The sequence below is a fragment of the Eleutherodactylus coqui genome, chromosome 8 (genome assembly GCF_035609145.1).
Source record: "Eleutherodactylus coqui strain aEleCoq1 chromosome 8, aEleCoq1.hap1, whole genome shotgun sequence".
Taxonomy (NCBI): Eukaryota; Metazoa; Chordata; class Amphibia; order Anura; family Eleutherodactylidae; genus Eleutherodactylus; species Eleutherodactylus coqui.
Window position 1 is genome coordinate 17303260 of NC_089844.1, and position 27151 is coordinate 17330410.

Sequence of the window (27151 nt, forward strand, 5' to 3'; positions counted from 1 at the left end):
CTCTGTTTGCTTTCAGTGAAAAAGCAGCATTCTTCTGTTCTGATCACATCCTGATCTGATCGGAGAGCTAATCTGGGATTAGAAGAAAAAAAAGGTCTACTTAAAGGCCGATTTCACACGGACGACAGGGTATAGCTGCAAGAAAATCACAGCAATATCGCATCGGTGGTCTCGTGATTGGTTCATCCGTCTCAATGGCTGTGATTGGTTCTTTGAGCAATGGTTCTGATTGGCTAGGCACTACGGCGATCAGAGGCAGTGCTTCCTGGAGGCAGGGATTTGTCAATCCCCGATCAGAAGAAATGCCTGAAGACCGGTGAGAAGATGCAGCGGAGCCGGTCAGCGCTTCTAGGTGATGTATGTGTTTTTTTTATATTTTCCCTGCATTTTTGTGTGATGTGATGCAACAGAGAGGAAGACTCCATAGGGAAACATGAGCTACAAAACCTCGCAGGTCGCATGGATATCGCCGGATCCGCAAGGTTTTTGACTTACCATGTCACATGCTACAAAACAGTTTGCAAATGTGATGGAACCCATAGGAAAGCATGGCCTTCACATACATGTGATTTGTAGCATTGTCGCAACGCGAGAAAATCCCATGACTTTGTTGCTCATGTGAAGGAGGCCTTAGGAAAACTTTTCATCCAGTAAGAGCACCGCTCTTCACCACAGGCTGTGTCAGGTACTGCAGCTCAGCCCCATCCACCCGGATACTGCAGTACCTGACACAGCTGAGGGACAAGAGCAGACCTCCCAACTTTTGACCAGAGTGTCTTTGGTTCTGCAGGCCAGACACTTTTTAGCAGATTTACCCATTTGGTGGTTTTACGGCTCATTTCTTTTCTTGGGCTGCCAAAATTATTTTCGCTGTGTTTTTTTCTTGACAAGTAGAACTATTCTTAGAGATGAGCGAGCGTACTCGCTAAGGTAAACTAGTCGAGCGAGTAGTGCCTTATGCGAGTACCTGCCTCCTTGTCTCTAAAGATTCGGGTGCCGACGGGGAGCGGCGGGGGAGAGCGGGGAGGAACGGAGGGGAGATCTCTCTCTTACACTCCCCCCCCCCCCGCTCCTCTCTGCTCACTGCCGCAACTCACCGCTAGTTTGCCTTAGCGAGTACGCTCACTCATCTCTAACTATTTTTAATACCTTTTTTTTACTGATTTTTTCCCCCTTTTTGTGTATTATTAGGGGTAATGTCCGCAAAAAGTAAAAAAAAAAGTTTTAAAATTTACAGTTCTTGATTTTTAAAATTATTATATTGACACTAAAATAAAGCACAGGAATGGGTTCGCCATTTTGTTTTGGATGTTTTGATATATAATTTGTGTAGTCTTAGATTACAGGGCGCATATGGCGACGGTTTTTATATTTATATTTTTTTGTATTATGTACATTTTTTAACATCCATGTCCCCCATGACATCATATAAGACCTCTGGGGGACATCATATAAGACCTCTGGCGGACATCATATAAGACCTCTGGGGGACATCATATAAGACCTCTGGCAGACATCACATAAGACCTCTGGCGGACATCATATAGGACCTCTGGGGGACATTATATAAGATCTCTGACGGACATTATATAAGACCTCTGGGGGACATCATATAAGATCTCTGACGGACATTATATAAGACCTCTGGCGGACATCATATAAGACCTCTGGGGGACATCATATAAGACCTCTGGCAGACATCACATAAGACCTCTGGCGGACATCATATAGGACCTCTGGTGGACATCATATAAGACTTCTGGCGGACATCATATAAGACTTCTGGCGGACATCATATAAGACCTCTGGCGGACATCATTTTAGACCTCTGGTGGACATCATATAAGACCTCTGGCGGACATCATATAAGACCTCTGGCAGACATCATATAAGACCTCTGGCGGACATCATTTTAGACCTCTGGCGGACATCATATAAGACCTCTGGCAGACATTCACAATGTCATTTTTTTCATATTTCGCCATTTTCCACTGTATCTGCAGCATCCATAGGAGCCCCAGTTACAGAAGAAAACATTCCCCTATAGTGACAGTAGTCACCTCCATAGCCGGTCAGGGGCCTGCTAAGACCCAACAGCTCTACCATGAGGGGGGTTACTGGCAATCGTGTGATCACCAGATCCCACAGAGGAAGTGACCGCGCCACTTCCTGCATCCTCTACATAGCAGTCATTGAATACTATGTAGCCTGTAAAAGAGCAGGGAGAAGTGGTTATGCACCGTTTCTCCCTTCTCTTCTGGGTCAAGAACTTGGCTTGTACCTGCTAAATGACAGGAACTTTAATCCCATGCTGAAGTTTTTCTATGACGCGAGATTAAAGCCGTATATTTACAGCGCTTAGTCCTTAAGGGGTTAAAAAGTTGAAGAACTTATTATACTTTTTTTTCACATCGGTTGCTCGAAGATCTCCATTACTGAAAATTACTGGAATGTTCTGGACAAAGGGCCCTTCAAATCAATAGCTCTTCACTTAGGATGACGTGTCAGACACTTCCAGTAATAGTAATTCTACGGGGCGAAGTTGACCTTGTGGTCTGGAAATTGGCAGCGAACGAGCTACCAATCTCATACAATGTGATTTCCTGACGTGATGATGAGATGACAAAGATCACTTTTCCCCTTTTAAAGGGAATGTCTCATAAAGGAATTATGTTGTGGCACCTAATTTCTGTAGGTCCCGGAGGGGACTTGAACCTGTGATCTTCTGGTCACTCAGATAATACATTGCAGTACTTCTGTATTGCAGTGTCTTATCTCTATTTTTTTACACTACCAGTGAAGGCAGGTCCGAAGACCTCTGTTAGGGTGCTTTCACATGCATGGGAATATTCTACAAGGTACATATCCAGACCAAAAGCTGCATTTATAACATATGTATTTTGACACTCACAATATAAAGGCAGCAACAGAATCAAGTTCATAACCTAAATACAGCACCAGAACTGAGCTCATAACATAAATACAGCCCCAGAACCAAGCTTATAATATAAATACAGCACCAGAAGCAAGGTCAGTACATAAATACAGCACCAGAACTGAGCTCATAACATAAATATAGCATGAACCAATCACAGTAAATAGACACAGCCCCAGAACCAAGCTTTAGTACATAAATACGGCACTAGAACCAAGCTTATAATATACATATAGCACCAGAACCAAGCTCATAACATAAATACAGCCCCAGAACTAAGCTTATAATATAAATACAGCACCAGAAGCAAGGTCAGTACATAAATACAGCACCAGAACCAAGCAAACATGTAAACCATAAGATAGCTCATAGTAGTGGAATCATTGTATACTGTATTTGCAATGGCAAAATCCACAGTACTTGGTGGGAGCATCAGAGCAGCTACGAGGAACACAGAGAGCAGTGTAATCATGTTCCTGACCTCAGACAAGACCAGGTCAGTGGAAGAAATGAGTCACATCCAACACAACCGTAAGTGGGGCCGACCTCCAATAGACAGGTGTGCACATCAGAAAGGGATTCAGTCTGATAATTAGCAGGCCTGCTATAGGAGGTTGGGTTAGCATTTCTCACACTGGGCTTTATGCAATTTTCAGGTGGTCGAATCTAATTTAAGGACTGCGTTATTTAAAGGACCATCCCACAAGTAAAATATGAACTAGCTCTCTTAAGAGACTGACTGTGGTGTTGATCGCCAAGAGTGAAGTCTAGTCCTTTATAGTCGGACTGTATTGTATGTTACGTGATTTAGATTTCTGTTCATCTGCTTACAGCCTTATTCCCACTGTTGTCACATCATTGGTATTATTTTGTATTGAGCATAAAGTAGTATTAATCCGAGGATTTAGCTAGAGGTAGTTAGTAACAAGCCATTATAAGGTCAAATGTAAACTGCTTGAAGGGGTTGTCCAGTTGTAATTCACTGATTGCCGCTTCTCAAGATAAGCCATCATTAGTAGATTAGCAGGGGTATGTTGTCAGGAAGCCCATCTGATTAGCTGTTCGCTGGGCCGGTGCACCTGTGCACTGAGCTGATTTCTGCAAGAAGCAGACAGCTCTGTTCTTTCTGCAGTGGCCAGGCATGGTATTACAGGCAAAGTTCCCATTTATTTTAATAGAAACTTGGCCTGCAATACCAAGCCTAGCCACTGCAGTAAGAACAGAGATGTCTGCTTCCTGCAGAAATTAGCTCAGTATACAAGTGCACCAGCCTGGCAAATAGCAGATTGGTGGGGGTCCCAACTGATGGACCCTTGTGGATCTACTATTCATGACCTGTCCTGAGGATAGGCAATCAGTAATTTACAACTGGATAACCGCTTTAATTACTATCCTAACTTTGTTCACTTTCCTTCCTTTGTCCTATTTTGGTTACGCCTTCTGCTGGATCGTATCCTGAATCTTTGTCGTGACATCACCTACCTGCGACATTGGGAACTGAAAATTAAAAGGGTGGAGGGGAAGTCACGAATGTCCTGAAGTCCAGTGACCCTAGTTCTACCCTGCAGACCTCATCTGAAGAGCTGAAAGTCGAAATGAGAATTTTTGTATCTTCATGTAGGATCGGCTGCTTATGAAGCGGGAGATAAAGGAGGCACATAAATTAAAGCTCCTCGCATTGACTGCAGCTAAAGAAGACATCAAATCTGAAGAAAGGTAAGTAGTGTGAAAAATAAATTGCAGAAAGTTATTTGATAGAGACGGCGCTTCCTGTTCGCATCATTTATCTGTGTCACACCGATACAGTTGTTGCAGGTTAATATGGATGCAATCGCCCATGAATACAAAGTATCTCCCTGCGGCTTTCATTACTGCCCATCTCTATAGTATCTCTCTCACCAGAGGACACATTACCAGAGGAGCTCGCCGGCGGCCCCCAGCCTTCATGGTGTCAGCATTGAAGATAAGTGTTGTAATCTTCGCCTTCTCATCGCTGTATGGGCCCTGTCCGCGGGGACGCAGGGGTCCGCAACACAGGAGCTCCATCCTCCTTTCCATTGTTCTTTATTTTGGTATTTACTTAGTCGCCAGTTACTTCTCACAGGTAAGCACCAAATAATATACCTGTAATTGGACTTTTCACACAAACTTAGGCCAAATGCCCAGGGATGGATAATCACTGCAGGATTCACAGTCAGACACTCACCGCGAATCCCGCGGCAATAGCCATCCATAGACATGCTATGTTAAAGGGGTTGTCCCGCGGCAGCAAGTGGGTCTATACACTTCTGCATGGCCATAATAATGCACTTTGTAATATACATTGTGCATTAATTATGAGCCATACAGAAGTTATAAAAAGTTTTATACTTACCTGCTCCGTTGCTGGCGTCCTCGTCTCCATGGTGCCGACTAATTTTCGCCCTCCGATGGCCAAATTAGCCGCGCTTGCGCAGTCCGGGTCTTCTTCTTTTCTGAATGGGGCTCCGTGTAGCTCCGCCCCGTCACGTGCCGATTCCAGCCAATCAGGAGGCTGGAATCGGCAATGGACCGCACAGAAGCCCTGCGGTCCATGAAGACAGAGGATCCCGGCGGCCATCTTCAGCAGGTGAGTATGAAGACGCCGGACCGCCGGGATTCAGGTAAGCGCTGTGCGGGTGGTTTTTTTAACCCCTGCATCGGGGTTGTCTCGCGCCGAACGGGGGGGGGGGGGGGGTTTAAAAAAAAAAAAAAACCGTTTCGGCGTGGGACAACCCCTTTAACTGATTCTCCCCTGCCCACAAGCGGAAATCAACTGCGATTTTCCGCTCACGGGGGAGAATCGCAGCATGTTCACTTCATCGCGGAAAAACCTGCGGACTCTGCACTGTGAGCACAGCGGAAGTATTGCCGCGTCACTGACCCATGCTGGTGCATCATGCACACCGGCTCGCCGGCAGAGACTCTCGCCGCGGATCCGGAGACGTGAGTACGCGGTCTTTGGTTGGCGCCGGGTCTGCTACCGCTGCAAGATTTCGAAGGTGGAATCCGAGCCGGCTGTGGGGATTAGGCCTTAAGTTGGCTTCTCATGGCCGCACCTGGATACCCAGTGTTTTTATTTTTCTCTGTGATATTGGCAAAACGCTCAGCTATTTCTGTGAGTTCCATATGGAGCGTCAGTGTAAAGCGTGAGCCGTAGGTTACCAGGCACACGGTGCAGAATTTTTTTTGTCCCTCATCATAATAAAACAACAATATCTGTTGCACTGATAGGCACTCTGCCTGTATTCTGCTTGTGCAGAAAGCAGCAAGATAGTAATGTACCCATGCCAGAACAGCTCAGTGTATAAATACAGCACCAGAACCAAGCTCATAACATACATACAACACCTGAATCAAGCTCATGACATAAATGTGGCATCAGAATCAAGCTCATAATATACCTACAGCCCAAGAATCGAGATTAGTGCATAAACACAGCACCAGAACCAAGCTCATAACATAAATACAGCACAAACCAACCACATAGAAACAATGCCAGAACCAAGCACAGTACAGAAATTCAGCACTAGAACCAAGCTCACAACATAAATACAGCACAGCCCATCCTAAGTACATAGACACAATACCAGAACCAATCTCATAACATAAATACAGCACAACCCAACCTTAGTACATAGGCACAATACCAGAACCAAGCTCATAACATAAATACAGCACAAACCAACCACATAGAAACAATGCCAGAACCAAGCACAGTACAGAAATTCAGCACTAGAACCAAGCTCACAACATAAATACAGCACAACCCATCCTAAGTACATAGACACAATACCAGAACCAAGCTCATAACATAAATACAGCACAACCCATCCTAAGTACATAGACACAATACCAGAACCAAGCTCATAACATAAATACAGCACAACCCATCCTAAGTACATAGACACAATACCAGAACCAAGCTCATAACATAAATAGAGCACTAGAACCAAGCTCATAATATAAATACAGTAGTAGAACTAAGTGATTGTGTTGAGGAGGCACGGATGGGCTGAGAGTGTCACCTTGGAACATCAGAGTGGAGGAAACAGAGCCAGGAAGAGGATGATGCATGTAGCTCCACAAGACACTGCCGCATGGAAGAAGAGGATCATCTGGCCAGGCAGACCTAAGGGGAGCGATCACTCCCAGCCTACATCTGCCTGGTGCCCCCCCTATAAGGGTCACATGGGTCACATGTAGCTAAGGCCATCCATGGCAGCACAAATGCTCTACCGCCATGCCATTCAAATTCCTCCTCACTTTGGACAGGTGCTTGAGCAGGAGCAGAGGACTCAGGACCCTAGTTATAGGGACTCCGATCAATCAGCTGAGCGGGTGCATGCTGTCAACACCGCAAATCCACAGAGGTCGGAATGGAAGCAGCGGTAGTCTCCGCGTCGACCTCTGTGTAGTGGACAGTGCTTGTAACTGCAGGCATGGCTCTCATTAAAATCAAGGCGAGCTGCGTCTGCAGTTACAAGCGCTCGCCACTACTTGGAGGTCGGCGCAGAGACTTCCATTGCTTCTGCTCCAGCCTCTGTGTTTTTGCAGTGCTGACAGCATGCGTCTGCTCAGCTGATTGGTCAGGGTCCTGCAGCGGCCAGGGTCAAACGTTTGGGTGAGGGAGACAGCAGGAAACAAAATGGTGGGTGACAATGGCTCTACCGTCTCCTCTTGTCACGTCCCAAAGCACAGTCTGTCCCAGCAGCATGCAAGTGTAAAAGCTAGCAGTTGCGCCAGCAGAGAAATGATAGCTTAGCCATTCACGTGACGCCAGTGCCCCTTTCCAATAATGAGTCGACAAAACCAAATAAAGAGTCCACAGTCAAAGTGCTGCTTTAAAACAGCAGGCACGTGGATTTTACTAGAAATTTCCAACTTTGATTTTCCAAGTACATTACTGCAACAGTTTCAAGTACAATAGTCCTGGCGCGTTTTCCTTTCACCATCTTCTAGCACACTTGCGTCAGACAAAACACTCCTTTCCCGAGATACCAGCGTCATCAGTTATCTGATGGAAGGTTCTGGGGAGAGCGCTCCTGAAATGGAGACACAAACACGATTTGCCCTTTTCTTACTTTTCACGCCCTTTCCTCGCTGACCTAGCGACATTTATGGGGCCAAACACTTGCGCCAGACTTGTCCTCCGACTTGTAGTAGCGGTGTCGGCACTGTCCCTCTACTCCATAGCAGGGGAGTATGTAGCATCCTCTGCCGACTCCTACTCCAAGAACTGATGGGGATACATCTCAGAGCTAAATGAGACGAATCCGGGCCTAATCCAGATGGAAGAGTCGGAGCCTCAGCCTCCTGCTCACATGTCCTCCTTTTCCAACTACATCTCTTCTTCTCCTCTTCTCTTCAACCAACTCCACCCTCAACCACTCTACTAATCACATCACACAGAGCAGTTTAGAGAGGCAGTCATGCGGACCCCACCAAGATTGGTGACACTAACACAAGACATTGACCCCAAAAGGTCACCTACAATGACACAAACACACATGAATGCACAAGGACAAATCCATATGGGGTGGACAAGCACAGAACTTGATGGTCCCTAACTCTGGGCCACTAAAGTCCCGAGTGACGGACCCCAGCCGATCAACTATTGATTGCCCATCCTGAGGATAGGTCATCAATAGTATTCTCCCTGGAAACCCCGTTAAATGTTAAAAACTGGAAAAATTGAGATGTTCTACAACTTTTGACCGTAGTGTACATTATAACACGGAAACATAAAAAATGTCGTTATCCTTTTAAAGACTCAGTAAGAAGATGAGGGGGGAGACTCTGACATTAACAGCGACTCATAAATCTACCGCATTAATTGAGTGAAATTCTTCTTTATGCTCCAACTGAGGACAATTTTGTACGGTTCTCCGGTGCCGCGGGGCATCTGCCTGGTGAGAACGGTAGGTAGTTCTGCCCTTGGGAAATCAGATGAGTCTTGGTCACAATGACATTTCATCTTCTCATAAAATGTATTGTCATGGCTGACACTTAATAGATGTCGACACGAGAACATTATTTGTTGTCTGCGCTGTTGATATAGTAGTTATCATCTAGAATTACCGCAGTTTCCTGCACTTTTTGAAGAACCTCTTCAGAAGTGAAAGCGGAGGTGGTTGTCTCCATCTCCCCTCCGCATGGAGCGGTAATAGTCCCTGTCGGGCATACGGTTTGGCGGTATCTGCTATATGTTTTCCGAGATGACGTATCATCGGAGACACTGCAAAAGTTTATCTTCTACATAGAGGGTGGACACCAGTTTGCTGCCGACCAGGGGCCACATCACCAGCTGCCCCCTCCCTCAGCAAACTGCCATGTGTGTTCAAGTTCAATAAACAGGTGCAGTTCAGCTCATGGCTGGTCTTAGCTATGAGCAAAGTTTGTGTTTGCCCCAGGGCACTGGCCACCAACTTGTAGGAGGGACACCAGGCAGATGTAGGCTACGGGAGATTGCCCTTTTTAGGTCTGCTCAACCAGATGATCTTCTTCTGGGTCACAGTGTCTTGTATAGCTACATGAATTATAGTCCTGCAGCGTCCCATAGGGTGACCCCGGACACATGGCACATGCTGAGGAGCTGGGAGGGCAAGATGCTGGCGTGGCACGGCAGCACTTACCACTCTTCCTCCCGGAGGGACGCATGCGACCTAGGCCAGGACAGCGCTGGGCCTCTTGCAGACAACCCCGGCATGGGGATACCCAATAAACAGTAGGACAGGTATGGAGTTTGTCACGGCTGATGCCACTGTTCCGGCACCCACCAGCATGAACATCAGCGGGGAAATAAACGAGTCACAGACAAGAGTATAGTACCTCAGGTCCCCGGGAACAGTCAGGGCCTGGAACAACTTTACTTTAGTTGAAACTTCAGCAATACACAAGGCACAAATTACAGATTGAGGAAGTGCAGGCAATAGATAAGCTAGAGTACCTCCACACGGTAGACCCAGACTTCAGGACGCTTGAGTGTGAACAATGTGAATTGAGTACCTCCACCCAGCAGTCCCAGACTGCAGAATGCTCAGGTGTGAAAGACAATGATAACAGATGAGTACCTCTGCACTAGGCCTTGGAATGAAATCCTCACTTCTTGCTCACTCACTCTCTTTTGGGGCTCACTCAGTCTTCATAGACACAGACATTCGGGAAATCTCTCCTCCTTTTCCATGCTTCACTACATGAGGGCTGAAGGTGCCCCCACGTAGCGGGACCTCCAGACCACCACTCCAGAAGACATGGACCTTTTCCCGCTCACAAACACTCACTTTTATAACCTCTCTCATACCATGTGACAGGACATGAATCGATACATTTACAGACAGTCAGCTCACACTTTGCAGACATTAACCCCTCAAACGCTGCAGCTGTGCAATACACATAACAAAATGACTAGATAGTTTTGCACAGAGCATCTACATAAGACATACATGTATGACATTTATGGAGGGGGCCAGGAAAGCATGTACTGGGCCACTACACTCCTGTCTCCGTCTCCTCTCTTCTTATGCTGTGAGGAGCTGCTGCCAGCCCATTAACACCCTACAACACAATTGCTTAATTCTGTTACTGTATTTATGTTATGAGTTTGTACCTATATATTTCTATTGAGATATATTTCTATTGGGTAGTGCTGACCTATTTTATCCTTTTATGTTATGAGTTTGGTTCTGGTATTGTATCTATGTACTGAAATTGGTTTGTGCTCAATTTGTGTTATACACTTGGTTTTGGTACAGTATTTATTCATTGAGCTGTTCTGCGACTGTATTTATGTATTGAGCTTGGTTCTGGGGCTGTATTTATGTTCTGAGCTTTATTCTGGTACAATATTTGATCACCAAGCAGTGCTGATGCTATATGTATGTACTGAGCTTGGTTCTGGTATTGTATTTTTGTACTGAGCTTGGTTCTGGTAGTTATGTTAAAAGCTTGGTTCTGGGGCTGTATTTATGTATTGAGCTCGATTTTGATATAATCTTTATTCACTGTGCAGTTCTGCTGTAGGTATGCTGTTATGTTGCTTTCGGCACAAGCAGAATGCAGGCAGACGGCCTAGCAGTGCAATATATATTGTCTTTTCTTATGATGGTGGGAGGGTGGATGCTCAAAAAAATCCCACATAAGGTGCCATCTAGCCTATGGCTGGTGCAGCTCAATGGGAACAGCTGCTGGACGGATTCACATCACATGCTCCTCCATCAGCAGACATTCGTAAGACGAAGCAGCGGCAAGGGGGCGTGGCTTCAGGAAGAAGGAAAATAGTGTTATTCCTCTGGAGACTAGTAAGATGTAAATGTCCCCAGCACCCAATCACCCGACCTGACGATATATAAGGTGACCAACGCCTTTAAGACAATTAGTACATAGGCAATTCATATGAAATGTAACTCTCCAGTTGATATATTATATACCCTGTCGTTTGCTGTCACGTTGCTTTACTATATACCAGTAGAAGGGTTATGAAGAGGAGGAATCGTCCCTGCTGATTGAGGTCAACATCAGTCTAATCTGAAATGGATGAATGGAAGATATTTAATTTCTCATTAGCTGCCTGCTGACCCGCACAAAGCCATTACCATAAGGCGCTGCGGATTTATAGCGCACATTCCAGACTTTGCAGGATATTGTAAAGTTTGGAATTTAAGATTTTTTTCTAAATGGAATTATAATATAGGAAAGACTTCGTACAGGTTCAGGTTCCAATCGCTACTTTATTTCTCCGACGGCGGTATATACAGGGGCGAACACAGAACTCATGGGCCCCATAGCAAAACTCAGAATAGAGCTCAGTACCTTTCGCCCACCAGCTAAACCTTTTCCTTTGAACCACCGGCCGATAGAAAAAATGTGACTTTATACCATGCCACGCTGACGTCAGCCGGACAGCTCAGGGCACCCTCTGACTCCTCCTTTTCCTGCTGTCAGTGTACAGTGTGCAGGAGATGGGGGAGGAGTCAGATGGTGCCCTGAGCTGTCCGGCTGGCGTCAGCGTGACAGAGAATTTAATCATATTTTTAGGGCGGTCTCACACGGACGGGTCAGGCTCCACATGCGGGTGCTTGCAGCAGAATCTGCCCATGGCTGGCGACCCCACGTACCTGTTGTTTCTTTACTGCGGATAACCGCCGCCGTCGGTCATGCGCAGTAGAGTATTTTTTTTTTTTGTATTTCCCGCACTGTTGCTATGATGTGGGTACCCACGGCCTATCTGCAATGTCAATTACAGATAGGCCACGGATTGGACGGCCTCCATTGACTTCGATGGAAGCCGTCCGTGCGGAGTCCACACAAAAACAGAACTTGCTGCGATTTTATTTTCGCTTGCGGAAATTGCAATCCCTATCTGCTCATCTTATTTTTTTAATGTGTGCGGAATATTGCGGATCGTCCACGCGGGTGATTCAAATCCGGTCGTGTGAGACCAACCGTACTGTCCGCCGGTGATTTGGGGAATAAAGTTTAGCTGGTTGGGGTGGGGAACAGGTTCTGATCCGGAGCCACGGACGGCCGAGGGTGGGGGCCCATGAGTTCTGTGTTCGCCCCTGTATATACCCCCGTCTGAGAAATAAAGTAGCGCTTGGAGCCTGAACCTGTACGAAGTCTTTCCTATGTTATAATTCCATTAACTTAAAAAAAAAACAAATCTTAAATTCCCAAACTTTACAATATCCTGCGAAGTCTGGAATGTGCGCTGTAAATCCGCAGCGCTTTATGGTAATGGCTTTGTGCGGGTCAGCAGGCAGCTAATGAGAAATTAAATATCTTCCATTGGTCCATTTCAGATTAGACTGATGTTGACCTCAATCAGCAGGGACGATCCCCCTGCTTATTAACCCCATAAAAATGCAAAACTTCGAACCCATTTCATTTCCCGGCCCGTAAAGCGGGGGGTTTTATGATGAAGTTGTGCAGAGATCTGCCCTCTCCGCTTCTACTTTACCAGACGGGATGAAATTCTGCAGAAACTGAAATTTCCTGCATGCCGGCCCCGCACCCCTGGGATCCTCTCCTTGCTGAAATACGGCTGCGAAGGAACATCTGGGTTGTATAATCATGTCAAAGCCCAACTCCAGCTGGAGCGCCTCGGCCGGCCCTAACGCACTCGCTTCCTGTAAAGTTCTTACACTGCAGCCAAGTGGAGGAGGACGAAATGAGAAACACATTTTCCAATTCTATTATATTTTATATTCGGCGTATAAACATCTCAGGCGCAATAATGAAACGAAAGAAAGTGAAATAGAAAATCCACACAGAAAACGCCTCCTAATACAAGTTTGTGTTTGTTATAAGGAGCCGTATAAAGGAATGTGGGGGTAACAGTGTTTACACGCCGCCCGCCCCACGCTCAAGACGCCGAGACCTGCCAGAACATAAATACAGCAATTTCCTGTTTAAATTTTTTGATAAAGTTCTAATGACTTTGGTTTTGATCTCATAAGCCGGTGAGATAAGGAACGTTGTGGATATTTAGTCTATTTACTGATAGATGGAGATGGAGTGAGACGTTAATGTCAAACGGCAAGATTCTATAAGGGTCGTCATGGTGGTCTGGCAAGAAGGTTTTTGTTTCTGTAAAATAAATTTCTTAAAGGGAACCTGTCATAAACTGTAAGCACCATGGACAAAGTTTATGTGACGTGGACTTCGGGGAGCCTCTTTTCATACTCACCCACTCCCCCGTTCCTGCGTTGTACTCTGGTAAAGTTAGCACGCACGTGGCAGCATGAACCGATGACCCCTTCCTGTCAGCCGGTCAGAACATGTCAGCACCGCCATCTAATCTGCAGCAACTACAGGAAGCTTCCTGTCCACAGGGGCCGATATTCCTGCAGAACCATTTTATCACCAAGTGGAATCTACACCACGACGAACTGCTGCAGATCTGAAGGACAAAGGAAGGAGGTCCAACGCTGCTAGATGGGGGGTAATAAAGGTTTTTTTGGTGGTCTGGAATCCCATACACCCCCTATAGCACGTATATTACAAGGCGGCTGTACACTACAGGTTGCTCTCTATAAGGCGCGGGGTGAATGCTTCCATTGTCCGTGTTCTCTGGAAAGTATGTCAGGAATGCTTCTACCTGCTGAAGTCGTCTCGCCGCCAGTCACTGATATTTTGCTGGAACGCCAATACCGCTTAATTAAAAAGAAAAATAATCCTCACAATTTCAAGGTCGATATATTTGTATTTGCTGCATTATCAGGAGCCAAGAATGAAAGAAAGGACCCTGTTAGTAGAGGAGAGACCCCGTATAGGACTGTGATACCCACCACACTATATGGCACCACAAGACGGTCAGTTGTTTCTGTGTCACTTCTAAAAACCTTATTTTTTAATTACAGGGTCATACCAAGTCGCAGAAATGCTGTTATATAATGGAATACATAATATCGTAGGGGGCTTCTTCCAGTATAAAAACTTGTGGTATTTAGTGATTCTTTTTTGGAGTTTACAGTCACTTGCAGTACCGCGTTCCACCACTGCTGCAAGCAAGTAATTTCCATAGGTCCTAATGCAACAGCGCCTCCAGCTTCATTGTCTTTCTCAATACACTTATTTTTGGAGTGCAATAATTTTAGAACTCCCAGAAAATAAAGTCCTTGTCGGAAAAACAATCCGGCCCCAGAAGAAGTTGTCATTTTGTTGCAAAATCCGTCCTGCAGTTTTTATTTCAGGCAGATCTGTAAATGATGAGAGTTGTGGTGATTAGATGAGCGGTCTTGTCACCGGAGGCCCTAAAAGTGGTTCCCCCCTTGGCCTATAAGAGGCTCTCGGAGGCTCCTTGTGTGTAGTGACCTCTTCTTCAGCTTGTAGAGCTTGTTGGCCACTAGATGCCTCTACGACGCAGGGAAGAGATTTCACCCCGTTACCAGAGTCTGAGAGGGGCGCATTATTGGGTTGTGAGAAGCTGGAGGGTCGTATCCATGAATTGTCCCCCACCGGGCCGTTCTGACCAGACTGTTAGGAGGTGTTGGGGCCAGTAGATGTGTGAGGGCACACAAGGTGACCGGGCTCAGGATGCCCCCTACAGACCACCAGCAGAGAGAAGCGTCTGTCCAGACTGTTAGGAAGTGTTGGGACCAGTGGATATGTGAGGATGCACAAGGTGACCGGGCTCAGGACGCCCCCTACAGACCAGCAGTAGAGAGGAGTGTCTGACCAGACTGTTAGGATGGGGGCACACGAGGTGACCGGGCTCAGGACGCCCCCTACAGACCACCAGTAGAAAGGAGCGTCTGACCAGACTGTTACGAGGTGTTGGGACCAGTGGATAAGATCACACAAGGTGACTGCACTCAGGACGCCCCCTACAGACCACAAGTAGAGAGGAGCATCTGACCAGACTGTTAGGAGGTGTTGGGACCAGTAGATGTGTGAGGGCACACAAGGTGACCGGGCTCAGGACGCCCCCCACAGACCACCAGTAGAGAGCAGCGTCTGACCAGACTGTTAGGAGGTGTTGGGACCAGTGGATGTGTGTGGGCACAAGGGATGACTGGGCTCAGGACGCCCCCTACAGACCACCAGTAGAAAGGAGCGTCTGACCAGACTGTTAGGAGGTGTTGGGACCAGTGAATAAGATCACACAAGGTGACCGCACTCAGGACGCCCCCTACAGACCACCAGTAGAGAGGAGCATCTGACCAGACTGTTAGGAGGTGTTGGGACCAGTAGATGTGTGAGGGCACACAAGGTGACTGGCTTCAGGACGCCCGCTACAGACCACCAGTAGAAAGGAGCGTCTTACCAGACTGTTAGGTGTTGTTGGGGCCAGGGGATGTGTGAGGGCACACAAGGTGACCGGGCTCAGGATGCCCCCTATAGACCACCAGTAGAGAGGAGCATCTGACCAGACTGTTGGGAAGTGTTGGAAGCAGTAGATGTGTGAGGGCACACAAGGTGACTGAGCTCAGGGCGCCCCCTACAGACCACCAGTAAACAGTAGCATATGGCCAGACTGTTTGGAGGTGTTGGGACCAGTGGGTGTGAGGGCACACAAGGTAACCGGGCTCAGGACCCCCGACAGACCACCAGTAGATTGGAGCATCTGACCAGACTGTTAGGTGATGTTGGGACCAGTGGATGTGAGAGGGCACACACGTTGACGGGGCTCGGGTTGCCCCTTACAGACCACCAGTAGAGAGGAGCCTCTGACCAGACTGTTAGGAGGTGTTGAGACCAGTGGATGAGGGCACACAAGGTGACCAGGCACAGGACGCCCCCTACAGACCAACAGTAGAGAGGAGCGTCTGATCATCCAACAAGCACCCGCAGCTTCAACTGTTTTGTTGTCCGTCATCAAGAGACAGGGGGCGCAATCGTTACACCCCTGTGTCTGTTGGCTGAAGTACATTTGGTCTCCCGGCCCCCATTACATGTATGGCCACTTACCCCCACCGTCTCCTCCGTTTGCAGTGATGTTGTGAACGATGAGACTGGATGCTACGAAGGGGAACCGGGTTGTCTTCAGTGATGAATCTAGGTTTAGTTTGGGCGCTGACGATGGCTGTGTTCGTGTCCGGAGACCTCGGGGTGAGCGCCCCAATCCTGCCTTTGCTGTGGAGTGGCATACTGCCCCCTGCTGGTGTGATGGTCTGGGGGGGCAATCGCATACAACAGTTGGTCCCCCCTAGTAGTGGTACGAGGGACAATGACAGCTCAGCGATATCAGGACATCCTGCAGCCACATGTGTCAACAGAGTACTAGGGCCTCCATGCCCACCCATATCACATCTTGTATCCAAGCTAGAGGCGGTACAACAGGGTACTAGAGCCTCCATGCCCACCCATATCACATCTTGTATCCAAGCTAGAGGCTGTACAACAGGGTACTAGAGCCTCCATGCCCACCCACATCACATCTTATATCCAAGCTAGAGGCGGTACGACAGGGTACTAGAGCCTCTGCGCCCCCCGTATCACATCTTGTATCCAAGCTAGAGGCGGTACAGCAGGATACTAGAGCCTCCATGCCCACCCGTATCACATCTTGTATCCAAGCTAGAGGCGGTACGACAGGGTACTAGAGCCTCCGCGCCCCCCGTATCACATCTTGTATCCAAGCTAGAGGCGGTACGACAGGGTACTAGAGCCTCCGCGCCCCCCGTATCACATCTTGTATCCAAGCTAGAGGCGGTACAACAGGGTACTAGAGCCTCCATGCCCCCCGTATCACATCTTGTATCCAAACTAGAGGCGGTACAACAGGGCACTAGAGCTTCCCTGCCCACCCGTATCACATCTTGTATCCAAGCTAGAGGCGGTACAACAGGGTACTAGAGCCTCCATGCCCACTTGTATCACATCTTGTATCCAAGCTAGAGGCGGTACAACAGGGTACTAGAGCCTCCGCGCCCCCCATATCACATCTTGTATCCAAGCTAGAAGCGGTACAACAGGGTACTAGAGCCTCCGCGCCCCCCGTATCACATCTTGTATCCAAACTAGAGGCGGCACAACAGGGCACTAGAGCTTCCCTGCCCACCCGTATCACATCTTGTATCCAAGCTAGAGGCGGTACAACAGGGTACTAGAACCTCCATGCCCACCCATATCACATCTTGTATCCAAGCTAGAGGCGGTACAACAGGGTACTAGAACCTCCATGCCCACCTGTATCACATCTTGTATCCAAGGTAGAGGCGGTACAACAGGGTACTAGAGCCTCCGCGCCCCCCCGTATCACATCTTGTATCCAAGCTAGAGGAGGTACAACAGGGTACTAGAGCCTCCATGCCCACCTGTATCACATCTTGTATCCAAGCTAGAGGAGGTACAACAGGGTACTAGAGCCTCCATGCCTGCCTGTATCACATCTTGTATCCAAGCTAGAGGCTGTCACTCTGCTACAGGAACCTGACACATAATTATGGGGCCCCATAAGAAAACTTACAACAAGTTCAGGATGTATGTTGGGGTTACTATGGCTTCTCTGTCCCTCTCTTGGTATCAGGACCTGACCTGCAGCGGCTGCCCCGGGTAGGTTAAGCGCAGTCACACAAGCGAGGACAAACCCACGATTTTTCTGCAAGTGCAATGCGCTTTGTGAGAAGAATGCATTGCAGCGCGCTCGTATGAAACTTGCATGTACAGGTGAGCGCAATGCGATTTCTTTTCTGCTCCCATAAGGAATCGCCTAATAACACGACACGCTGCTATTGTTCTCTCACACCTTTTCTGGCCGCACTACAAGAGAAACATCGCACAAGTTAGAAACAATGGGCTCCCATCCCGTGCGATTTGTGAGCATCTCGTAATGCACAGAAATACTATGGGAAAGTCACCCATGTAACGCACCCTAAGTCTATGGGCCGTCGGCTGTAAGAGGATTGTGGGCCCCCACTTAGCTTTAAAATAATCTGGTGCTTAACTACAAAGATAAGGTACCAGAAACAAGTTTATTGCATTGTTACAATAGCAGAACCCAGCTTACTGCATAGATACAATACTGGGACCAAGTTTACTGCATAGATACTGTACCAGAACCAAGCTTACTATATATATACTGTACCAGAACCGAGCTTAATAGAAGGATACGATACAAGAACATAAATACAGAACAGGAACCAATCTTATTACATAAATACGATATCAGAACTTAACTTACTGCATAGATTCGGTACCAGTACCAAGCTTCCTACAGAGATACAAAACAGAAACCAAGCTTACTACATGGTTAGAGTTCCAGAACCAAGCTTACTACATAGATAAGATTGCAGAAACAAACTTACTACATAGATCTGATAACAGAACTGAGCTTACAGTGTAGATATAGTACAGGAACCTAGTTTACTGCATAAATACAGCACTAGAACCGAGCTTACCACATAGATATGGTACCAGAACCAAGCTTACTACATAGACAGGTTACAGAAATCAACCTTACTACAGAGAAACATTTTCAAAACCAAGCTTATTACATAGATACGGTATAGGAATCAAGCTTACTACATAGATACAGTATAGGAACCAAGCTTACTACATAGATATGGTATAGGAACCAAGCTTATTACGTAGATACGGTATAGGAAACAAGCTTATTACATTGATACGGTATAGGAACCAAGCTTATTACATAGATACGGTATAAGAACCAAGCTTACTACATAGATACGGTCTAGGAACCAAGCTTACTACATAAATAAGATGAAGCCTACAAAACCATGGAGCTATATACTAGCTGCATCATCCTCAGTTATTAGTGACCATGCCTTAACCCTCGGGCACCCTCCGCGGCTGACCCCCATAGCTGTTTGGGCTCTGCACTACTACATGCTCATTCCATGGCCCAGTGAGGCCGAGGTCTATCCCTCCTCCTACATCATTGCTTCGTGCCTCTAAAGCCAACATGGTGCCAAGTGCAGCTGCTGACATCACTGAGCCCTGATCTGCAGCGGCGCCCCCCGGGCTCCTTACAGTGTAAGTTCTGAACACTGAAGAATATTGTAGTCAGGTAGGCATGACTCGGTGACTGGACTGGCGGTGTTGACATTTTGCCACTCGGCGAGGGAGACTCATTCTGGTTAATAGCGCTTTTGTTATTTGTGGTTTGACATAATTAGGCAGTCAGTGAAAGCTGGAGAAGAGGAATGCTGAACATGTCATTGTGGATGCTTCGCCTCTCTGCAAGCAGCGCTGATGTATAATGCCCACACTGTATAGCTGCCTGGGGAGCCTATAGCTGCTTCTTCATCGCCACCTAGTGGACGGCCTCGGTATAGCAGCTCCTACTCTGACACCACTTAAAGGGCTTTTGGGGGACGGTCTATTTTTAGGACAGGCCACTAATATCAGATTGGTGGGGATCCGACCAGTCAGATGATTGAGGCCATGGAGCTCCACTTTTGATAGCGGCTGCACCTGATATTTCAGCTCAGTCAAATCCACGTAAGCCCCTGTCACATTCAAATTGGAAAAACCCTCCTGAAAATGTCACTTTCTTAATGTAGATTTAGAATTTGTCTCGTTAATATATTTGGCGCAGAACTCAGTAGCTATAAGTGCATTTGAACTCCATAGTGACGTAACTAATCTTATGCGCTACTCCGGCAAAAAAAAAAACATTTTTCCATCATTCCCCCCTGAACCTAATTGCATGTCACACCCTGGAGTCATCTTTGTATTGCAGCCACTTCCATGCAGTGCAGCCCTCTGTCTGATGCTTATCAGCCATTATCTGGATGGTGAGATTTTTACTTTCAGTTTCACATCAAGCCCATGAATCATCAGCAAGCATTAGCTAGAGGCTATACCATTTCTGTCTGCTGGGAGAACAGTTTGAAGACATAAGTATACAGTCAGGACGATGAGCTGTGATCTCTTCCTTTATACCTGTGTGATTATCATCAGTAAGGGCTCACAACCACTACCATTTTCCATGGTAGGGTCGATGTAATAGCAATAAAGATCTATTATTAATACTCTGTACCCAGAACCCTTGTTGATCAGCTATTCACCAGATACGTGCAGTGAACTGATTTCTGCAGCTCCATTCTCTTTTCAGTGGCCAGGTTGGGTAAATGGGAGAGGGAGCTGAAATACCAAGCCTGGCCACTGCAAAGAGAACGGAGCTGTCTGCTTTCTGCAGGAATCAGTTTAGTGCACAAGCACACCGGCCCAGAAAACATGTGATCGGTGGTGGCTCCAGGCTCCACTGATGGTCTGTCCTTGGGATAGGGTAGCAATAGTTTACAACTAGACATTCCCTTCACCTTTTGGTCACAATCTGTATTTAAAAAAAAAAATCCTAGAATCCTGCATTTTTAATACTGAGCACAGTGCTAATCTACAGACCCTGTTTTTGGGAAAAAGACCCCCATATGTGACAATCAGAGAACATATATACTATCTGATTGATAAGGGGATGACTACATAAACTAAAGTCCACATTCCCACTCAACTGGGACAGACAGGAGAATCACAGATTGTTCTCTGCTGCCCCCCTCCCCTGTTCTGCACACAGACTGAAGTAACAGCTCTAACTTCAGCATTCTCACTCTTACTTCAAACAGCTGTGACTCTGGTACTAGCGCAGCTACAGACATGATTCTGGTCTTATTTTAAAGCCCAGAATTCAGAAGCGTTTGTAGGTCTGTAGCTGCAAAACAACTGATGCTACAGCTGTTTGAAGTAGAACGAGCTCCGAATAAACAGAGCCCGCTGTAATCCGTAGGGTTGTACCAACTTTAACACTTATACTCTATCGACAGATAGGGGATAAGTGTGTGATCACTGAGGGTCTGACAAATGGGCCCCTCATAGTCATGAGAGCCGGGATCCCCTGTACCTTGAACTAATGGAGTGGTGGGAGTAAACAACGGCAAGTACAGGTGCAGCCCTTCCGGTTAGCGATAATTACTTACACTCCATACATTTCAATGGGGCTGCCAGAGATTGGCGAGTACAAGCGCTTGGCTGTCTCTAACAGTAACACAGAAATAAATGGAGTTGCAGTGCACATGTTCAACCGCCACTCAATCATTAGTTCAAGGTACATGGGACCCCTGTTCTCCTGATCGAGGGTCTCAGCACTCAGACTCACACTGATCAAACATATAGATTAGCGCTGCTTTAAAGAAAAGAATGCAAATCTTATTTTCTACCCTCATAGAACCCCCTCAGCATAACAGTAAATAACCCAGGTTCTGTCTTGTCCATCTCTGATGTGTGGTACTGCTGTCACGTAACTCCTCACAAGCAGCTCGTTGACCGGTCGCCAGCGTTCATTCTTTGTACCGTATCCCAGTCCAGATGGAGGCTGATGCTGCCGCTGCTCCCCAGTAATTGTCATTCTTCCAATGCTTATAAATGACTTCAATTACCCCATCTGCTCGCTCCGCGCGCCAGAAAACGGCCTTTATGTGTTACATTTTGTATGTATTTGTCAATGAATTAAAATATAATGGATAGACATTTCCAAACAGCTGATGTGAACGCCATGAAAACATCTCCATCAATATTTACTATCTATATCATATCAGTCTCACATCTATCTATCTATCTCATATCTATCTATCTATCCATCCATCTATTTATCTGATATCTATCTATCTCATATCTATCAATGTATCTATCTGATATCTATCTATCTATCCATCCATCCATCTATCTGATATCTATCTATCTATCTCATATCTATCTATTCATGTATCTACCTATTTATCTATCTCATATCTATCTCATATCTATCTCATATCTATCTATCTATCTATCTATCTAGCTCATATCTATCTATCTATGTATCTCATATCTATCTAGCTCATATCTATCTATCTATCTATCTATCTATCTATCTATCTATCTATCTATCTATCTTATATCTATTTATGTATCTCATATCTATCTATCTGTCTCATATCTATCTATCCCATATCTATGTATCTCATATCTATCTATGTATCTCATATCTATCTATTTCATATCTATCTAGCTCATATCTATCTATCTTGTATCTATTTATGTATCTCATATCTATCTATTTCATATCCATCTCATATCTATCTATCTTGCTCATATCTATTTCATATCTATCTATCTATCTATCTCATATCTATCTATCTATCTCATATCTATCCATGTATCTATCTCATATCTATCTATCTATCTATCTCATATCTATCTATCTATCTATCTCATATCTATCTATCTATCTCATATCTATCTATCTATCTATCTATCTATCTATCTCATATCTATCTATCTATCTCATATCTATCTATCTATCTCATATCTATCTATCTATCTCATATCTATCTATCTATCTCATATCTATCCATGTATCTATCTCATATCCATCTATCCATCCATCCATCCATCCATCCATCCATCCATCCATCCATCCATCCATCTATCTATCTATCTATCTATCTATCATGAGTCCGGGGAAGCTGGCTGACAATCTCTGTAGGTTCTGTAATCGTATTCTTAGTTGCTTTTCCATCCACATAATAAATGTTCTTCTGTTCATACTGTAATAAATGTAATATAATGATACCAGTCTATTATTTATGTAGATATAAAGAATACGCAGCGCTACACCAGAGCTATGGGGGTCCGAGAGGTCAGACCCCACAAACATGAAGTGATGACATGTACTAGCGATATTCCATCACTTTATAAGGGGAGAATAACCTCTTTAACTATCAGATACTGTATAAGTACTTATTCAGACGACCGTATATCGGCCCGGTATTCACAGCCAGCTGATATACGGTGTCCCTCTCTGCAGGGGGAGGAGGCTGGAAGAGCCAGGAGCAGTGCTCTGAGCTCCCGCCCCCTTTCCCCCCTCGGCACTATTTGCAATAGGAGGGGGTGGGACAGAGCAAAGCTTAGTCCCGGAACTTAGCTTCACCCATCCTGCCCCCTCTCTTTGCAAATAGTGCCGAGGGGCGGACAGGAGGGGGGGGGGGAGAGGGAGTGGGAGCTCAGTGCACTGCTCCCGGGTCTTCCAGCCTCCTCCCCCTGCAGAGAGGGACACCGTATATTGGCCATGCATGAATACCCGGCCGATATACGGTCGTCTGAATGCGCCCTAAATGTGTACATGACATTATCAGTTTGTTTTATAAGAATGACCATGTTTAGTGTGAAACAAACTATTAGAGAGGGAGGAGGGGGATGCAGCTGCAGATTCCAGTTCTGGGAAATCACACCAGAAAACGCCCGTCCTCTCAGCAAGTACAAAGAGTAATAATGTGCAGGAATCCCATTGCCTCGCATCTCTACGGGGGTCCGGGGCTCTGAGATGTAGTTTTCTGCTCTGGTGTATAAACCTTTCTTGTTGTCATCTTGTTACAGAGTTTGCAGCATTACCCCTCGCGCCGAGCATCTCTATGAGCGTGACGCTGTGGAGGCAGCTGTGGCATTCATTATTCATCAGCCTGACAAGTCAAGCCGCTATACTAGGTGATGAGTCAGAACTTCAACCCTGATTCCAAAAAGTGGGGACGCCATGTAAAATGTAAAAAAAATGTAAAAAACCAGAAGAATACGATGATTTGAAATCTCATTTAACCATATTTTATTCACAACAGAACATATCAGAGGGGGGAAGGGAGACATTGTTCCATTTCGTTAATAAGGGCTCATTCCCACAAGCGGATATCAGCTGTCATTCTCACAGCCGATATACGCTACGATGGGAGAAATAAAACTGGTGGACGGGCGCACAAATCAAACGTTTGTGCGCCCGTTCAGACAGCATGGGCCCCGACGCATATACACCAAGGCTAACATGCCGTCACCCCTTTCCCCTCCCTCCCCCTCGCAGGCTCACCTCTGCTCTCCTCCCCACTCGTTCTTTGCAATGGATGGGGGTGGGACAGTGCGGAGCTTAGCGCCTCCCATTGCTGGCTGTGGACAAGGGGAGGGGGCAGAGCCTATCTCTTCACCTCCCCCCTTTGTCCACAGTCACCTTGTCCACAGAGCTACGCCTCTGTCCCTCCCCCTCCTATTGCAAAGAACGAGCAGGGAGGAGAGCACAGGTGAGCCCGCATGGGGGGGGAAGGAGAAGAGAGCGTGGCTGCTAAACTTTCTCCCATCTCCGGCTACTGTCATGGGCTCCCATAGGCCGCCTGCACATGAGCGGAAATCCCGCCGCGGGATTTCCGCCGCTGAAAGTTTGCATAGGAGTGCATTAAAATACACACTCCTATGCAGACGGCCGCGGTTTGGCCGCGCGAAATCTCGCACGGCAAACAAACCGCGGCATGTCCTAATTTTCTGCGGGGCACGCACTCACCCGGCCGCCGGCTCCGGTCTGCGCATGCGCCGGCTGCACGGCAGCCGGCACATGAAAGAGCCGGGGCCGCCAGGCGCGGGTGAATACGCGCTCGTCCCTGCAGGCGCTCGGGTCGGATCGCGCGGCGAGAATTCTCGCTGCCGGATCCGACCCGCTCGTCTGCAGGCGGCCATAGGAGCCCATGCAGCAGCCGACATATTCCGGCCCAAAAGATAGTTCCAGGACTATCTTTTGGGCCCGATGTAAAAACGCCCGGCGCTATATTGGCCGGCCAGGCACTTTTATGTCACGAGAATACGGCCATGTGATCTGATGCATTGGAATCCAATGCATCAGATGACAGCATATATCAGCCGGTCAAGGAAACAGCGGGTCGATATACACTTGTGGGAAACAAGCCTAACTCATTTAGAAATAGATGGTAACAACACATCTCACAAACATTGGGACAGGGGTAACAGAAGGGTGGAAAAGTAAGTGGTACTAATGAAAAACAGCTGAAGGGTTAATTTTCTACTAAGACACATGACTGTATATAAAAACAGCATGTTAGAGAGGCCGAGTCTCTGAAAAGCAAAGATGTTTAGAGGTCTCCAATCTGTGAAAAACTGCATCTAGAAATTGTGGAACAGTATCAGAAAAGTGTTCCACAACCTAAAAGTAGGAAGACTTCGAATATCCCACCTTCTACAGAACATGATATCATCAGAGGATTCAGAGAATCTGGGCACAGTCTCTGATATATGTGGTCACATTAGTGCCTATGGCATGGACAGCTTCCACATCATAAAAGGCACTATCCATGCTGAGCCGTATATAGAGGTTATAGAACAACATATGCTCCATCCAGACAACATCTGGGAAGGCCTTGCATATTTCAGTAATGCGATGCTAAACCCCATACTGCATCCATCACAACAGCATGGCTTCCAGAAGAAGAGTCCGCGGTGAACCGGCCGCCTGCAGTCCAGACCGTCCACCAATAGGAAACATTTGGCATATTATGAAATGAAAAATCCAGCAAAGATGACCGAGGACTGTGGAGCAGCTAGAATCCTCCATCAGACAAGAATAGGACAACAGTCCTCTCCAGCAATTGGTCTCACCACTTCCCAGAAGAGGGGATGCTACATTATGGTAGACACGGCCCGACACCTTTTATGTGTTGCTGCCATCAATTTCTAAATGAGTTAATTTTTTAAGTGTGATTGTTCCCAGCAAGAGAAGCCAAGTCATCTTGTAGATATGAGACCTTCTAATGGCCAACAAAAATACATCATGTTAATGTGAGCTTTCGGACCTCTCAGGGTCCTTCATCAAAGCATAATGAAATGGATCCGAAGAGGCATGCATATTTATACACACATACCTATGACAAGGCACAGACAGGGTGGGGTTAAAGGTGGGATTTAGACGCAACGGTCCGTTAAAAGTTACGAAAGTGAGCGATAATCGTTACGGCAGAGCGATTGGTTGTCGGGAGCACAAAGCTTGGATTTGTACATGCCCACCTCCTCCTGTGAACTCCAGCTAATCACACCCACGTTTTCCACAGCCAGTGCAGACGCTCCTTCTCTTACCTTCACTGATGCACGCACCTTTCAAACAAACTATCATTCAATTTAAACTATCGTTAAATGTAAACGCTACATGACGATAAAAGAACGAATGACATTCCCGGCCGCCTCCTCCATTTTTTAGCGATAATTGTTAAGTTTAAACGGTCGTCTTTAAAAGTAAAACCATCGCTCACTTTTAATCGCTTAAACGAATTTTGAGTGATAATCGTTGCGTCTAAATAGACCTTAATTTGCGCTTAAAAGAATAGTCACTGATAAGAGAGTGAAGGGTTTATGGTCCCTGAATTAGTGTTGGGGGTGTCACCAGGCCAGCAGTGTTATCTGTGCTGTAGATGTCTCATACCTCCCATCACTCATGAATCCTCAGGAAGAATTTAACCCTCTATTAAAAGTGTCAAAAGTTGTTATGAATTGTATGTGTGTATAAATATGATTGCCTCTTCGGATCCGTATCGATAGGGAAAAAAAACAAAAAAGATTACGGTTTTTGAGAAGTGGAGATGAAAATTCCCCAAAAATCAGTGTGTCCTTAAGTCCAAAATGCCCTTTATGGGCGGTTGAGGAGTACACTCAGCTGTAGACCGCAGTCAGACTCAGACACACATGTACATGATGTTGGGCATCTCATGCTGCCAGGGAATCCTTGTGAGGTGATTAAAGGGGAACCCCCATCAGGACTTACATGACATTCCCACAAGTCTGGCAGGTTTTGGATCCCCCCCCCCCCCCCCCACTCAGCTGTATGCGGCGGCTGGGGGCGGTCAGCTGAGCGCATCAATCTTTCCCTATTGCATAGAAGTCTATGGAGCTGTGGTCCCTCATGCACACCGCTGCTTCGTTCACAGGCGGCACTCAAGAGCC